Below are 18,372 nucleotides of genomic sequence, written 5' to 3'. Positions count from 1 at the left end.
AGAAAAGATGAAGTCACTCTGCAAGACCTGTATTCCTTAGAACCCATGACCTCAGTTTCCTTTGACTAAGGCTCTACCTTTTAAAAGGTGGTACACTACTACCACATGGGAGCCTGTAGGGACAAACTATATTGAAAGCTTTACCAGTCATAAATTCGCTTATTGGTTATTTAGAATGTGAGGAGTTGGCTCAGGAAGATAAGAAGGATATTTCCTTGTAATCAATAGTCTATTCTGTTACCAGAAGAAAACGGCAGCTACACTACCCCCTGTTGTTCCATTGTTTCCAGTTGACTTCATTTTCATTTTTTTTTTTTTTGATAAGAAAAACCATCTTAGGGTGGGATGGAAGATTATTGGCACCAATGGAAGGCTCCGGGAGTCCTTAAGGCTTATGCAAGCTTTGTTCTAGAAGACCAGACTTTCAAAAGAGAGATGACTCCAGGCAGCAGTCGCCCTCCCGTGCTTTATCCCAGGATGAGCATCCTTGGGATGATGGCTCCAATTCACAGTCAATGTACAGCTTCTCTTTCTTAGGTGATCAGGACTTGATGCTAACCCAAAGCTACACCAGGCTGTACCTCCCTCCTCCTCCTCCATACCTGAGGATAATGATTAGAGAAGAGTATCTTTGCTTGTGAAAATATGAGTAGAATATGCCACATGCTGGAGAACTCAATCATTCATCTAATGAGTCACTTAATGAGCACCTGATAGTATTGCCAATGGCTGATTGGGTACTTGGGATCCATCAGAGAACTGAATCTGAAGATCCTTATTATCCTTCTAGAAGTTTTTATTCTGGTGGCATTGAAATAGAGGTAAAAGAAGGACAACTATAAAAAGTAGATTAAGCAAGCTAATGAAAAATGTAGTGTTTTAGAAAACGACAGAACAGAATCAGGAAGTCTAAAGGCAGAGGAGACACTGTCGTGCTAAACTAGATGGTCTGGGACCTCCCTGAGAATAAGATATAAGAAACAACCTGAATGAACCTCTAATGCAAGTCAGTTGTGAGGGGGGGGGACAATATTTGAAAGTTTCTCTCTTAAAAATTCAAAATGTCTCATCTGCAGAATTTAAGAAGCTGGTGAAGGAGGTCACTCTAGAAAGAAGAATTGCATTCATTGAGAAAAGTCTACAATATTGTAACAAGAAACAAGAGAGCAATCAATGGTTTCAATATGGGAGATAGTCCCTGACATAGAGAAATGCTCAACTTAGAAAATTTAGTGTGGATTATGTCTCAAGAAAATAAAAAGCCATGATAGCAGAAACAGGGAGCAATTTCCAGTGCCTGGAGAGAAGAGGAGGAGGAAAGGAAAGAACGTGTTAACTTCTAGAAGCAAACAACCAGGTCACCCAGAAAGCAGTCCATGACAAAATCAGGCTGTTCTGGGACCTTAGCAGTAAGAGTACTGTGAGGCAGCTAGCAAATGAGGCCAAACCCAGCCACGTCTCACCTGCGTGAGGAAACAGTAAAAGCCATTCACTCTGTATCCCCTAGTAAGGGCTGCACTCCTGAATAAACTCCAGCTCATGGGATCCACAAAGAAAATGTTTAAGCATTTACAGAAATAAGAATGGGATACACTGGATCTAACACGTGGGAGGCTGAGTCGGGGGATTGCTATGAATTCAAGGTTAGCCTAGAGGACATACTAGATGCCAAGCCAGCCAAGGCTATAGAATGCTACTCTGCCAAAAAGAAGAAGAAGAAGAGGAAGGGGAGGAGGGGAGGCAGATTTGAAAACATTAAACAAAAAATATAAGAATAAAAAAACTATATAACTTGAATTAAAACTGACCAGATGTGGCTTTAAAAGTATTAAGAAACTAGAACACAGAACTGAAAAGCTATTCCAGAAATCTACTAAAAAAAAGGATAGATATGTAGAAAATGTAAAATAAAAACTAAATGTCACAGAAATATAATGAGCACTTCTACGGCCGGGCAGTGGTGGAGCACGCCTTTAATCCCAGCACTCGGGAGGCAGAGCCAGGCGGATCTCTGTGAGTTCGAGGCCAGCCTGGACTACCAAGTGAGTTCCAGGAGAGGCGCAAAGCTACACAGAGAAACCCTGTCTCGAAAAACCAAAAAAAAAAAAAAAAAAAAAAAAAATGAGCACTTCTTATAATACATAAATGGGAATTTCATATGAAGATGATAAATGTAATGAGCACAACCCAATAGTTGAAGAAATAACAGAATAGTTGAGAATTAAAAGGATTTGTGGGTGCTTAGATTGAAAGTCTGGATGTGAGTATATTCATTCTTAAGGTCCTTAAAATCAGCAATGAGCCCTCATTGAGCAGGCCCCCAGTGAGCCCTGTGCCCTGGTGTCTAGAGAACACCCAGCATGCAGCAAAAGATGCTCAGTAGATGCTTTTAAAGGCTGGATAAAATAATGAGATAAAATATAGTAAGCACAAAGCAGCAGTAAAAAGTAAACAGAGCACCTTGACACAGCAGCAATCAGGCTGTACATACTCTTCTAAAAGACATATTGACATGCATCCAATCAGTATCTTCAAATGTTAAAGAAAAAATCATTCTGATATGGAACTATATACCCAGCTAACGTTATTTAAGAGAAACTGTATTTTCTAACATGTTGTGTTTGCCTCAACCCTGTCTTCAGCAAGAGGGAAGGTGAGCCCAGAGAAAGCATTATGGGTATAAGATTTAACAGTGAGCAAAGAAAGGTAGGAAACCTTGGGAAATTTGAATAAGTGCAAATTGCAGATAATAGCAATAATAGTAATAGTAGGCTAGCTGTGGATCTGAGAACACAGCAGATCTAAAACACAGACAGCAAGGACTGTGAAGATGCAAGAATTCAAAGTAAATGAAAGCTTTCTCCTTGGATTTTTCTTTTTTCGGATTAGAATGACTTTTAATTTTAGAAAAATACATTGCTAAAACATCTATGCTAAAATGTTGAAAATAACCATAGAAATGAATAACTTCTAAACCCGAAGTGCAAAAGTAAAGAAAAGCAGAGAAATGCAACTTGACCAGAGCATCAAAAAGCAGCACTTGAGGCTGAGATGTAACTCAGAGCCTTAGCAATGCCCTGCATACAGCCCCATGGTCTGTCCCCAGCACTGAAGACACAACCATAGAAAAGGGCTTAAATACACTTTACTGTGAGCTAAGAAGACATAAATGTTGCCAGTGCGACTGGAGACAGGAACAACATTCTAGAAAACAATTGAACTCTGAGTGACAGGAATCATCAGTTTTCACTGCTCATGAATGGGACCTCTTGGAATTTTTACAGGTGGGAATTGAAAATAATATGTACATATTTTCCACATTTTCAATCTCCACCTATAGAAAAGATGTTCCATGGCGGTGGTGGCCCACGCTTTTAATTCCAGCACTCAGGAGGCAGAGGCAAGTAGATCTCTGTGAGTTCTATGAAGTGAGTTCCAGGATAGCCATGACTGTTACACAAAGAAACCCTGTCTTAAAAAACAAAATGAAACAAACAAACAAACAAAAAGATGTTCCTTATCATTATTTTTGTTGGTAACAAATGGAGGCTGCCTGATCTCTGGCATTAATTGTAGTTTAAACTACAATTAAACCACTCCCAGATTCAGACCCTGAAGCCCGATGGCCACAGTGATGGTGCACAGGGGTGGGTCCTAGAATCGGTCAGCACTCAGAGCCCCTTCTCTTAGGAAAAGAATAAGTAAAAGCACTACTGTAAGATCCCTAGCCTCGTGTTTGGCTCATTTGCCTGTCCATACTCCACCATGCAAGGACACAGTATCCCAGAGCATGTGGCAAACCACACCTTTGAAAAGAAGCTCTTGTTGCTAGACAACCCTGTTGCCTAGATCCTGGGCTTCCCTGAGAAATGTCAGAAGTGAATTTCCTCTCTTCATAAGCCATCCAGGTGCAGGGGTTTCATTGCAACACCAACAACTGGCCTAAGAAGACAAATACTTACTAAGCTCTTAAAGCAACTGTAATACAGTTTCGAGTGAAGACCAGAAAAGTGAAAACATTGACATTGATCTAGTGCCAACTTTGGGTCAGACACTTTTCTCATCCTTCAGTCATACTGACTCCCTTAGTTCTCATCGTCACCCATGGAGGCAGAAAACACCTCTTTATTCTCATTTGCCAGGCGAGGCACAGAGTGCCGTGCTCCTCCAGGCCTGACTCAGACAATGTTGGCCCCAAGTGGTCTTGACCACTGTGTTGGGATGCCTGGAATCAGGGTCACAACTGTGCCGCCCCCTGTGTAATATACCTTAGTTCTTAATAAAAATGCTGGCTACATAAAAGTGGTTGGATTTTATATGCACTTTAATGTCTAAATGCTTTTTCTATTTTCAGAATGTCCCCCCAGGGGAGTATTTATCTTTAACAATCACATATACTTTGACTTTAGAATAGTCCATTCTATAATACAACACCAATAGAATAGTGGCTTCCTCAGTACACCACAGAATTGTGTTCTTGCATTAACCAATAGGAGGATAGAAGATGTTTAGTCTTAGATTTCCTTGGGATATGACCTGCTAAGAATCTACTAGAAACTACTTTCTCCTATAATAAATGTACATTAATCCCCGGTTTCAATAAATCCATGTATTCCTAGTATCCAAGTATAGACCATAGGTATGTGTCTTATGTTTGAGAATGGCATGTTAGGCAGACTGCGTAATATATGTCTGTGATCCAAGCTTTTGGGAAGCTGAAGTCAGAGGATCCAGAGTTCAAGGCTGGCATGTGCTATCTATCAAGACTCTATCTGAAACAAAACAAATAAAAAGCAGGTTAAAGTGTCCTATTTATCCAGTAATTTCAGCTACCCAACCCACTGCTGGTACCATGGAAAAAGTGTCACCCATGCTTATCTCCCTATGCTGTGCAGCTGCTCTGACCCTACCTGTGGGTGTCTTGGTACTGGAGAAATCAAAGTGGTATAAATACAACCCTACAAATATGAAAGTTGTGTCTTTTGGTGGGGTCACAGCTATATGTCACGATGATCACTCGGAAAAGAGAAAGCTGAGGCAGCGCCGATGAAGGACCAAAAGAAAAGACAGAAGAGGTGACAAGGATACACCAAAAGACACTTGATTCTCTTCCCTAATACAGTCTTGTTGAGAGACATGGTCCTATGTCCAATAGCTAGAAAAATCCAAAAACGAAGAGACAACAGGTCGTCACTACTTGGGAAAAGTGATTTTTAGTCCAAGTTTGAATGAAAAGGTAGGTCACTTTCTGTAAGGTTAGACACTAGTAAAGAGAAGAAAGGAGTGCATGTCAGAAGAGGGGAAAGCACAGGCTGGAGAGACCTCAAAGCAAAGCAGCTCTGGGGTTCAGTTCTGCAGGGCTCTACCATAGAGCCTAGAATGTGGAGGCTGTGGAGAGTATCTCCTGCTCTGCCTACTGTGGCTCTGTGTAGATGAAGTTTGCCTGTGTCCACCCGGCTCCTGCAGACCTAAGTAAACACATAGAGGCTTAAATTACTTACAAACTGTATGGCCATGGCAGCCTTCTTGCTATTTAGTTTTTATATATTAAATTAGTTTTTATATATTAAATTAACCCATTTCTATTAATCTGTAAGTTGTCACGTAGCTTGTGGCTTACCAGTACTTTTACATCTCACTTCCTCTGTGTCTGGCTGGCAACTCCTGACTCCGCCTTCCTGTTCCCAGAATTTTCCTCTGTTTATCCCGCCTATACTTCCTGCCTGGCTATTGGCCAATCAGCATTTTATTTATCAACCAAATCAGAGCAACACAAATTCACAGCATACAGAGCAATATCCACAGCACTTGTCCTTTTTTTTTTTTAAAAAGGAAGGTTTTAACTTTAACATAGTAAAATTATATATAACAAAACAATTATCAAGCAAGAATTATAGTTATAATATCTAGTCTATTTATAATTTCTAGTCTATTTGAATTTGGTAAAATTAAAGAAGATATCCTATCCATCCTATATTTGTGAGTCTAAGTTTCCATACTTAACTTATTCTTTATCATAACTAAGGAAATTATAACTATCTAGTCTTTAACTACATCAAAGACCTCAGACGGATAGCTCTGGGCAGACTATTTCTCTGAACAGAGATGAGGGCTGTAAAGGCATGCTTAGCTACAGCTCATTTGCTCCATTCCTTAGAACGCCTCATAGGTCTACACCCAAAGCATGTACTGCAGCAAGTGTTGTTTCCTGACTTCCCCATCCACAGACAATAAGAAGGAAGATTTTTGAAATTGAACACTTTGAGGCTATTGCTAGAAGGAAAAGAAGAAACTATTAAAAGTATTATAAAATATGGTAGTTTAGGCAATACAGCAGGGGGCAAAGCCCCACATACCCCAGGAGCCGTCATTCCGTGGGGTTACGTTCAGCCTGTGCCACAGTGACTCACGTTCCTCACAGTCGGTGCTTTCCGCGAACCACTGAAGGCTGTCTAACAAGGTCTGTTTACACAGAGTTGAATAAAACAAAATTTTAAATTGGGCCTCAAAAGGCATCCCTCGGTTATGTGGAAATTCAATTTATCCAGAATACACTTCTCCTTTCCAACGATATATGGCAGCCAAGGCATTGCCTGGGAAGGCTTCACAGATCAAATACCAGCTGCAGCACTCCCGGGTGGGAGGTGCGGTTAGCCCATCTGCATGCATGCGACGAAGTTACATGGCGGATTAACCCCTCCAATACACGCGAGGGAGTGTGTTATTGCCAGAATTTACACAAACCCGTCAGAGTGAGGGGATGCTGAGTAGAAACAGGAAGCTATTCACTGAGAACAAGGCGAGGGGCTGGCTTCCCTTTGCCCTGGGCCCTGGATAGAAGTTAGCATCGCTAACTATGGCAGCATCTACATCATGAAGCCTTTGCTTAAGGGTGTATGGTACTCAGTGAGGGCGAGTATGGATGCAGATTAGGAGCTGAGAGCAAACGATGGAGTCATGCACTGCTACAGCCTTAATGTTCGGTGAGACAACTAAGAGTCACACAGCCCACAAGCCTAAGCCCCACCCACTCCTCGGGCCTGCCCTTGTCCTGTTGTGGCTTCCACAACACTCTCCATGTTCACTGGGTTTTGCAGAGGGTCAGTAGCCTAGGGATCTGCATGAGCATCCTACACTCATTCTCCTTTATTCTCAAATCCAATTGCACCTAACTCAATTATGTTAGTAATGATGTTACTGGGAAGAGCCTAGAACGTGCTGGCTCATCCGGACTTTCCATTACTTCAGATTACTCTCCCATAATGTCAGGCAGCCAACAGGATGCTTCTAGAACCTGCTCTGTAGCCATGGATACCAGGGAGGAGCCACAGAGAGGCCTGCCTCCAGGAGCTTCCTTGAGAGGTTGAGGCACATGCTAAGAGCAAAGCTTCTGACTGCAGATATGGGACTCGAAAGGGAGTTGATGCGCCCTTGATGTAAAACCAGATTTCCCGGTCCTGGCCTCAGCCTAGCTCCTGAGCCTCACTGCTCTCCAGGTGAGCTTTGGTCTTCTATGTCCATGGAACCATAGGCATTCCCATATTGGCAAGCTCTGTTCCCGAGGACCACTGTGTAGGGGCAGTTTTGTCTCCAGAGGGCCTCCTATAGATTCCCCTCCTTCACCTGCTTTCTTTTGCTTTTCCTTCAAGCTGGATAACCCCTAGGGAAAGATCTGTTTGGTCTCCAGCTACCCAGCAGGGTGAGATGTTTCTTCTCTGCTCCTGTAAGGCCCACACCCTCCTCATGGGAATGAGGGCTAAAGCAGAAGAAATTGCAGCCTCAGAGGTGGGAAAGGCTGAGGGGAGGGGAGGGGAGGGGAGGGGAGGGGAGGGGAGGGGAGCAGGAGGGGGAGGGGAGGGGAGCAGGAGGGGGGAGGGGAGGGAAGGGGAGGGGAGGGGAGGGGAGGGGAGGGAAGGGAAGGGGAGCAGGAGGGGAATAGGAGGGAGCAAGACTCTGACCTCAGCTGAAACATTCCCTTTAGATCAGGAAAGTGAGGCCAGTAAGGCAAAATGAATGGCAGAGAGGCCGAGCGAGTGGAATCGATTCCCGAGCGGAGTTTACAACACGTTTTTGAGCAGAGATTAGGTGGCCCATTCTCGGATAGCAGGTCTCAAACTTAGGAGATCAAAAGAAGAGAAGCAGGAAAGGGAGATCCTCAAGACCAAAGCTCTAACCAGAATTGTGGTTTGTTCCAGATCAACTACCCTCTATTTAAAATGGAGATTATCGACTCCAGCAAGGAAAGCAGGTAGGCTGACTACAGATCTTCACATCTCTTTCCTCTCCTCCAAATCCAATCCTCAAAACTCACCCTCAGCAGTATAACAGATCTCCTGCTTCCCTCCCATCTCCAGTAGATCACACAGATCTTCCCCTCTATCCTTCCTCCCTTTATCCCAGCCCTCAGCTCCTAACCCCAACATGCTTTTCCTGAGAACCCACAGGCCGCTCTGGCCAGGAAGCAGGTAGGCTTATTGCAGATGTTCACCTCTTCCTCTTCTCCAAATCCAGTCTCTGAGTCTCATTCTCAGCTGTGTAGCGGACCACCTGCCGTGGCCTCTCCTCACTGTCCCCATTCTCATGGGACTAAACAGAATCTGGTGGAATACCCTGCTTTCCTCCCTCCTGTGGACCCCTCAGCCCCTCCCCAGCCCAACCCCAATCCTATGTCTCAGCTCCCAATACCTAGAAACACAACACCCAGTGGCCTCACCCAACAGAACTCCAGAAGAATTTCCTACCAGGCAACACACAGCTACCACACTCTCCTAAAAGCCAGAGAGGAAACAGATACCAAGGAACAAAACACCCACCAAACAAAGGCAAGACCAGATATCAGCGCCTAGAGTTACAATCTTCCCAAACCCAGATGTCTATATGCCAGGGTAAAAATACCCTCAATAACAACCAGGACAATATGTCTCCACTAGAGTCCAGCAACCCTACACAGCAGGTCCTGAGTACTGCAGCACAGCTGAGACACAAGACAAAGACCTCAAAACAGTCTTTGTGAGTATCATAGAGGTCCTTAAGGAAAAATTAATAAGCCCCTTAAAGAAATCTATGAAAACACAAACAGTGGAAGGAAATGATAAAACTGTTTAAGATCTGAAAGTGGAAATAGAATCAATAAAGAAAATCCAAACTCAGGGAACTCTGGAAACAAGAAAATTAGGAACTGAAACAGGAACCTCAGAGACAAGCCTCACCAGCATGGAAGAGAGAATTTCAGGCACTGAGCGTATGATAGAAGAAATGGATACATGAGTCAAAGAAAATGTTAAACAAAAACCAAACAAACAAAAAACAAAAAACAAAAAACTCCTAGCACAAAATATGCAGGAAATCTGGGACACTATTAGAAGACCAAATCTAAGAATAACAAAAATAAAAGAAAGAGAAGAAACACAGGTCAAAGGCACAGAAAATATTTTCAACAAAATCATAGAAGAAAATTTCCCTAACCTAAGGAACTAGATTCCTATTTAGCTACAAGAAGCATACAGAACATCAGACTGGAAAAGAAAGCCCTCTCTGCAAATTATAATCAAAACTCTGAATATACAGAAAAAAGAATATTAAAAGCTTCAAGGAAAAAAAACAAATAACACATAAAAGCAGATCTATTAGGATAACACCTGACTTCTTAGTGAAAACTTAAAAGCCAGAAGGGCCTGGACAGATGTTCTAAAAACTCTGAGACCACAGATGCCAGCCCAGAATACTATACCCAGGAAAACCTTCAGTTACAATAGATGAAGAAAATAAACAATAATGTAATTTTTCCATTATAAAAATCAAATTTGAGCAACATCTCTCTATAAAACCAGCCCTGCAGAAGGTGCTAGAAGGAAAACTCCAGTCTAAAGAGGTTAACCACACCCAGGGAAACATAAAGAATACATAATCCCAGACCAGCAAATCAAAAGAGAGAACACACACCACAGCAAAATAACAGGAATCAACAAACACTGCTCATTGATATCTCTCACAACCAGCAGTCTCAATTCCCCAATAAAAAGACACAGACTAACAGATTAGATGCAAAACAGGATCCATCCTTCTGTTGCATGCAAAAAACACACTTTAACATCAAGAATAGACATCATCTCAGGGTAAAAGATGGAAAAATATTCCAAGCAAATGGACCAAAGAAGCAAATTGGTATAGCCATATTAATATCTGACAAAATAGATTTCAAACCAAAACTAATCAGAAGAAATAAGGAAAGACACTACATATTCATCAAAGAAAAGATCCACCAGGAGGACACCACAATTCTCAACACGTATGCTGCAAGTTTGTAAAAGAAACACTACTACAGCTTAAGTAACATATTGACCCTCACACACTGATAGTGGGAGATTTCACCCAACTCTGGCCAGTAGACAAAACTACACAGAGAAATGTCAGAGCTAACTGACATTATAAACCAAGTGGACCTAACAGATAACTACAGAACACTTCACCCCAAACACAAAAGAATATATCTTCATCTTAGCACCTCATGGAACTTTTCCCAAAGTGACCACATACTAGGAGGACACAAAGAAACAAATCTCATCAGATATAAGAAAATTGAAATAACACCCTATATCCTATCTGGCCACCATGGATTAAAGCTGGATATCAACAACACCAGAAAGATTCTAAAACTCATGGAAACTGAACAACTCTCTACTGAATGAAAAGAGGGTTAAGACAGAAATTAAGAAATAAATAAAAGACCTTTAAGAATTAAATTAAAACAAGTACACAACATACCCAAACTCATGGGACACAATGAATGTGGCTCTAAGAGGCAAGTTCATAGCACTAAGTATCTATATTTAAAAAAAAAAATGGAGAAATCGTATACTGTCAACTTCACAGCACACCTGAATGCTCTAGAACAAAAAGGAGAAATCACACCCAAATGAAGTAGATGGCAAGAAATTATCAAATGCAGGGTTGAAAACAATAAAAACAAACAAAAATAATACAAAGAATCAATGCAACAAGTTGATTCTTGGAGACAATCAATAACATCGACAAACCCTTATCTAAATCCACTAAGTGGTTGAGAGACTATCCAAATAAACAAAATTAGAAATGAAAGGGGGGCATAACAGCAGACACTTAAGAAATCCAGAGAATCATAAGGACATCCTTTAAAAACCTTTACTGTGCCAAACTGGAAAATCTAAAAGAAGTGGATAATTTTTTTGAGATATATAACTCAAATAAGACCTTAAACAGACCTATAACCTCTAGTGAAATAGAAGAAGTCACTAAAAATCTCCTAATCAATAAAATCCTTGGGCGAGATGTTTTTAATGGAGAATTCTATCAGACTTTCAAAGAAGAGTTAATGCTAATATTCCTCAAGATACTCCATCAAATAGAAACAAAAGGAATATTGCCCAGTTGTTTTACCACATCACAGTTACCCTGATACCTAAACTATATATAGAAGCAACAAACAAAGGGATTTACTTTATGATATAGATGCAAAAATTATCAATAAAATACTTGAAAACTGAATCCAAGAACATATCAAAAGGATCATCCACCATAATCAAGTAACTTTCATCTCAGAGATTCAGGGATGGTTCAACATATGTAAAGTGATAACTATAATTCACCATATAAACAAACTGAAAGAAAAAACCCACATAATCATCTCATTAGATGTAGAAAAGGACGCTGATAAAAATCTAACATCCTTTTCATGATAAAAGTCCTGGAATGTTGAGGGACACAAGAGACGTAGTAAAGGCAGTTTACAGCAAGCCAACAACCAAGGTCGATTTAAATGGAGAGAAACTCAAGGTAATTCCACTAGATAGATAGCTGGATTGGTTAGCGAACCAATATCTAATTTAACTTAAGACCCACTCCATGAGACAGAACTCATACCTGACACTGCTTGGAAGACTAGATGGGAGGGGATGGGGAGAGACTGAGAGGAGTAGAGGGAGGGAAACTACAATCACGATGTGTTATGTAGAAAAAATCGATTTCCAATGAAAGAAAAAATAACACCTATAATGGAGATGACAGCAGCTCCTGCAGATGTTGTCATGAGGATTGACTACAACAGGGCACCCGGGCTGCCATGCCCAGGATCATTACTGATGTCAATGCCTTTGACCCAGAATGACACTCCTCGTTATCTGAGGGAGAACCACATTTTCAATTATGGCTTAATGCAGTCAGCATGGAACATTAGTGATCAGGAAGAAATAGAGGCAAAGAAAGTGATAAGAAGCAGCAAGAGAATGGGCCAAGGGAGAAGAACATATAACGTTAAAACCTTCACAGCACAATTTAGCCTCTCTTTATTTTCTTGTCTAAAGTTACATTTTGCAGTATAGCAGCAATAACTTCTGCTGCTTTATAGTACACTCACAATAAATGCTTCTGAGTTTGATTTACAGCCTCAGCTAAGCATGGCCACTTAATCATCTCCAGCAGCTGCTTAAGGCTCTATATATCACCGTTAGGAGTGGTTATCTGGGATCCATATTTAAAGGGCAAGAGGGCTGCTGGCTACGTAATGATGAGGCTCAGTGCTCTGGTAAGTCTGAGCATGTGCCACGGGGTTTGTTCAGCTCTACACTCTGCTTCTTATAAAGTGATCAGAAAATGCTGTCCAGGTTTCTTGAAAATTTGAAGAGCTTCAACACAGGAATAGTGCACAATGCATGCATTCAAGTGCCTGCTACACCTACTGGAAAATCTGCAAGAGTGCAGAACACTGTGGTGAACAATGCACTTTCTGCATGCTCTCTTTTAGTGACACTGGCTTTTTAAAGTGCTAACACTGGAATCAGCAAGATGATTCCATGGCAAAGGCTTTTGCTGCAAGCCTGATCCCTGGAACCCACACAGTGGAAGGAGAAAACTGATCCCACAAGTTGTTCTCTGATTTACACACACACACACACACACACACACACACACACACACACACACACACACACACACCATAGTATACACATTTATGTACATACAAACAAAAAATGTTAAATTAGTAAAGTTCTTGAGCTGCTTAGATTTTTCTCAGTTTGACACAAGTTAGGATGACCTGGGAAATTGAGAAAAATCAGTTGGTCTGTAGGGAAACCTGTGGAACATTCTCTTGATTAATGATGCATGTGGGGGTTCCCAGCCTATTGTGAACAGTGCCATCCCTGAGCAGGTGGTCCTGGGGTGTATGATAAAACAGGCTGAGCAAGCGATAGAGAGCAACCAGCAAGCTGTTTCTCCAGGGATTCGGTTCCATTCCTTCTTCCAGGTTCTTTCCCATGCCTCTTTTAATGAGGGACTATGATTAGGAAGTGTAAGACAAATAAACCCTCCCCTACCCAAGTTGCTTTTAGTCTTGGTGTTTCAGCACATCAATAGAAAGCAAACTAAGACAGGGTTGACAGTATTGTTCAGATTGTAGCACCATTCCAAATGGAGGAATGGACACCAAGTTCACCCCAGGTTGCCTTAACCAGAACCTGCCTTGAGAAGGAAGACATATTATTATTATGGCCTTGAATTCCTGCCCACACCCAAGAGTGTTTTATTTACAAGATGACAATTTGGGAAGAGCAGTGACAGGAACAGACACTCTGTCAATCAAACTTTGTTCACTGAATCCTTACAAGTCCTTAAATTCAAATCCACTGACCTCTGAAATAGTGATTGCCATGTGACAAATATGTCTTCCTAGAAACTAGCCATGTGCTTAGGCAGACATGCACTACTGTATTATCTCCAAATTCAGACATATGACTCTCTCATCCATTATCTTACCTGAGATATGGCTTCTGCAAGGCAAGGAGATGTTGACAGTCAGCAAAATTCAGCAAAGCACTTGACCTCTAGTTACAGTGAAAGTGATGGGTTGTGTGTGATAACAGTTCTTGTGTAGGAAGGCATTTGAAAGAGACAAGGAACTGTTTGGTCATCTCACATTACAAACTACATTAAAGAAGCTGTAGTGAAGGCATGGCATGAGCCCTTCTAATTCCATCCCTTCATTAATCAGTAGCTTTTCAGAACTGCATAACAGATTTTATTGTCCTTTATAAAATTTTCAATTGAATGGAAAATTTTGTTTTGGGCACTTGAGGCTCTGGATTATGTCAAAGTAAGAAAACTTTCTTAACTGTGAAAGAAAATCCAGAGGCCTCACTATATGGGAAACCTTCCTATTGTACCTTATCCTGATGGCTCATCCTGTACCTGATGGCTTATCCTGATACCTTATCCTGTAGCCTCATCCTGATGGCTCTACTGAGCACATGCTATTGTTCCAAAATAAGGACACTGAACACAAAGTGCATGGCTTTCTGAGACTACAGACTGGCAAGCCACAGAGATGCAAACTGAGAATCTACACAGAAGTACTTACTTAATGCTTAAAAAAGGAATGGGTAAGTAAACATGGCCCCTAGTGTTGGCTCAGATTGGGGTCATTCTTTGTAACAAATTTCAAGCAATATCAAATTTCCTTTGCTGGACAATGGAGTTTTGAAAGTAAAAGTTTTGTTGCTGTTGTTGTCATGGTTGGCTTTGTTAAGTAATATTGGCAGAGATTGGGTATGATGACTAGATTTGGTGGTCAACTTGACATACCTGAGTAGAGGGAATATCAACTGAAAAATTGTCCAGATCAGATTGGGAAGCATTTTTGCTAATTGCTAATTGCTAATTGGTGTAGAAGGCCCAGTTCACCATGGGTGAAGTCATCCCTAGGGCTGTGTGGCTGGGCTGTATAAGAAACATAGCTGAGCAAGCCAGGGAGAGCAAGGCAGTGAGCAATGTTCCACTGCGCTTTCCGCTTTGGTTACTGCCTTCAGGCTCCTGCCCTGAGTTCCTGCCTTTGCTTTCTTCAGTGATGAACTATAACCATGAGGGTAAAGAAATCAGTTCCTCACAGGTTGCTTTTGGTCATGGTGTATATCACAGCACAAGACATCAAGCTAGCATATTGCATAAGGATTTTAAACCTGTGGTCTTGCAGGGTTCTATGGGATTAGAATAGAATATGAAGGATTTGCCATGTGGACTACGAGCTCTTCTATGTCCTTTGAGACCAAAAATGACTGTCAGTGCTTCCTCATGAATTCCTGAATGTCTGACTTAGCCCCAAGAGGCAAGAGGGCATGTAGGTTCCAGTGATGTGCTGTGTGGTGTGATATTGTACCACAGAAGTTATAACTGAGATTCTTGCCTATGTTAGCACTTTGCAGCTGTGTGACCTCAGATAGATGATCTAATTTCTTTGAGCCTTAATTCATTATCTGCTAAATATGGTGTTTACTGGTACCTACCTAAGAGCATTTCTTCTTAGCATATAAGTACTTAATATCAGGCAGAGTTGCTTAGTTTTGTGTTTTGATCATACTCACTCTCCAGCTCATCTTCAAACTCCCGACAGTTGGAAAACTGAACACTGCCATAGGGATTCCAGTGGTATTATTGTATAAAGATCAGGGGGCTAAACATTTTGCTGGATGTCCCTTTGAATAGCCTTTGGGATTTGGAGAACAGGGTTCACCTGGCTCCAGTGAGACGTTTAACAGCTTTCTTGGCCCCACCTCCCTTTTTTTTCTTTCTTCACAGGTATTCAGCATGGATAAGTGAAAATTTGGACCCTTTTCATGCCACAACTTTTAATCACTCTGGAGAATCAAACTGAATGAGGCACAGAACCCATGACACATGTAAAGGCTCTTGGATGTTCCTGCAATAGCTAAAGGAGAGTTTCAATCAGCTAGCTTATTTGCAGTTTTAAGAGGTACACCCAACACATGCTCTCAGGATTTCAATCAGAAGAAAGAACTGACTTAAAACTCATCCCCTATGATCACTCTAGCCACTTTGCACCCACTGAACTTGGCGCTTTGGCTACATCAGCTCTGAAGAGTCATCGAAGGTCAGCAATGACCAGTGAGGTTTGAGGGAGCTACTGTCTCTAGAAAAATACACCAGATAAATTCCTGCAGAGTGTCAGAGGACAAGGGACAACTGAACACCTTTAAAGAAACCATACTGAAGAGATGGAAGGCAACCATCTCTAAACACAGACAAATCCAAGTGGTTTCCTACAGTACATGGAAATATGATGTCCTCACCTTGAGACGCCTGAAGGAAAGGTCATATTCTTGTAACATTCATTTTCCTATCATGCCATGCCTGGAGGGGATGACTGGGGTACTGCTGGAGATATCATTCTGGAATGTGAGCTAGGGCAGGGACACTACATTGGAACCTCTGGAAGCACAGAAGGCCAGACTACTTCAGTTACACTGCTTGTTATAGAATGCAAGAGGAGTGTGTTCTTATTTATAACACTGAAGAATACCAAGACTAAAGGGGTAGGTAGATGTTCAGTCAGTTAACTGCACGCTGTGTGAGCATAAAAACCTGAGTTCAGATACCTAAAACTCAGATAAAAGCCAGGGATAGTAACACAAATTCATAATCCCAGCACTGGAGAGTAGGAGACAGGCAGATCCTTGGAGCTCATTGGAAAATGAACCTAATTGAATGAATAAGCTCCAGGCTTTGTGAGAGATTCTGGAGAGTAATTCAGGAAGACCCCAATGCTGAACACACACACACACACACACACACACACACACACACACACACACACACACACACAAACACAATCAAATATCAATATTTACTTCACCAAATATCCTGTTTACTCAGACTGAACTCGTGAGTTTCCCAATTTTTTTCTTTCTTCCCACTCACAAATGGGGACTGAACAGGTCATTCACTCTTGTCATCTGAGTCACCTCAAGTCCCTGTGCACCATCCTATACTGCACAGTCATCCCTGACTGCACTCCATGGCGATGCTCCGAGAATGTCTTCATTGTTCTCCATGAGTCACCTTGTATCCCTCATCTGACAGAGAGTTAAGCAGTGTGATGAAAACTTTGAATTTGGGTCCCGGGCTACTTTGTCACTCAGCAAAACAGCAGGGATTGAGATTTTTGTTGTCAATGAGTTGAAACCCTAAGTTTGGAAAGGAATGAAATTAAGTATAGAACTTTCTAGGAGGACATAGTCTTCACTTCCAGTCTGGGGAAGACTCCCTTCTGTATTGGAATGCCTGTGCATGTATCACAGAACTTTGTGAGACTATATAAATTTTCAGAAATACTGTGGCATTGCCCTTCTGTGTCTGTGGGTTCTGCATCTGCAGACCCAGTTAACCAGAGATAGAAAATATTTGCAGGGGGAAGCTGTATCAGTACTGAACACATACCAACTTCTAGCCATTATTTTATAGTGTAGTACATTAATTAATAAGATAACCTATAGTATATTATTGTAAGCAATGTGGAGATGACTTAAAGTGTTTAGAATGATGTGTGTATAATTTGCATGAAAATAGTATGCCATATTATGAAAGAGACTTGAGCATCTGTGGATTTCGACATCCATGGAAAATTCTCAAACTGGTCCCACACAAGTATCAAGGGGTAATGATATGGAAAGGAAAGACATGATATAAAAAACACCTGAAAGGGCGTAATTATTGATATTTGTTATGTTTTAGATTTCAAATGTCCCCCTAAAGTTCATGCACTGAAGGCTCGGTCCATAATGCATCAGTATTCAGATATGAGGCTTCTGGGAAATGGATGAGGAACCTTTGTGAACTGACGGACTCATTTATAGATTCACATTTAATAGGCTAGTGGGTAGTGGCAGCACAGAGAGGCAGGGCCTAGTAGAGGAAGAGAGCCAGTGGGTGTACAGCATTGAAAGGCATATTTTGTCCCCAAATCCCTGTTTGCTTTCGTTCTGCTTCCCAACTGCCATGAAGTAAGCAGCTTTCCTCTTTGTCACCAGGCCAGGTATAAACTGAATCCTCAGAAATTCTGAGCCCAAACCTTTCTTTATAAATGGATTACCTCAGACATCTTGTTACAAGAAAGCTGACTACTACAACCTGGGCAGGAGATGTTGCTACAAAGTCTTTATCAAGCCCTTTTGATGGCTTTGGAAATACACAGTTCTTTTTACTCATACAATGCCTGAGAAAGGGAATGCTAATCATTTCAGCAATCCACATGATCCTGCACATTAACAACTCTCTCTCTCTCTCTCTCTCTCTCTCTCTCTCTCTCTCTCTCTCTCTCTCTCTCTCTCACACACACACACACACACACACACACACACACAGCCTTGCAGAAGCTCCAATGGTATTTGAAACTTCTCACAATGCCAAGACTAAGCAATTGACTCCAGATGTCTTTGGAATTAACTTGGAATGGAAGCTGTTAGCCTCAGCTTTCCCATGGGTGAGTCAAGTTGCTCTCTGAAGAACACAGCACCATCTCCTTCCAAACTTCTTTCTTTGCCATCAGCA

The 18,372-nt window shown here is 41.5% G+C and overlaps 1 protein-coding gene and 1 long non-coding RNA gene across 2 annotated transcripts in view; one reads left to right on the top strand and one right to left on the bottom strand.

The window, feature by feature from the left end:
• The window catches only part of Clvs1 (clavesin 1), a 179,515-nt gene that overhangs the window by 157,121 nt on the left and 4,022 nt on the right, over positions 1-18,372 (bottom strand). The gene's annotated exons all lie outside the window — the stretch shown is intronic.
• On the top strand, positions 7,325-17,709 carry LOC131903324 (uncharacterized). The gene is made up of 5 exons (XR_009377500.1): positions 7,325-7,496; positions 8,196-8,248; positions 14,253-14,411; positions 15,604-16,358; positions 16,761-17,709. It is a non-coding gene; the product is annotated as an uncharacterized LOC131903324 (long non-coding RNA).

The sequence above is a fragment of the Peromyscus eremicus genome, chromosome 2, assembly GCF_949786415.1.
Source record: "Peromyscus eremicus chromosome 2, PerEre_H2_v1, whole genome shotgun sequence".
Taxonomy (NCBI): domain Eukaryota; kingdom Metazoa; phylum Chordata; class Mammalia; order Rodentia; family Cricetidae; genus Peromyscus; species Peromyscus eremicus.
Note: the sequence above shows the minus strand (reverse complement) of the source record. Positions and strands in the feature narration are given on the sequence as shown.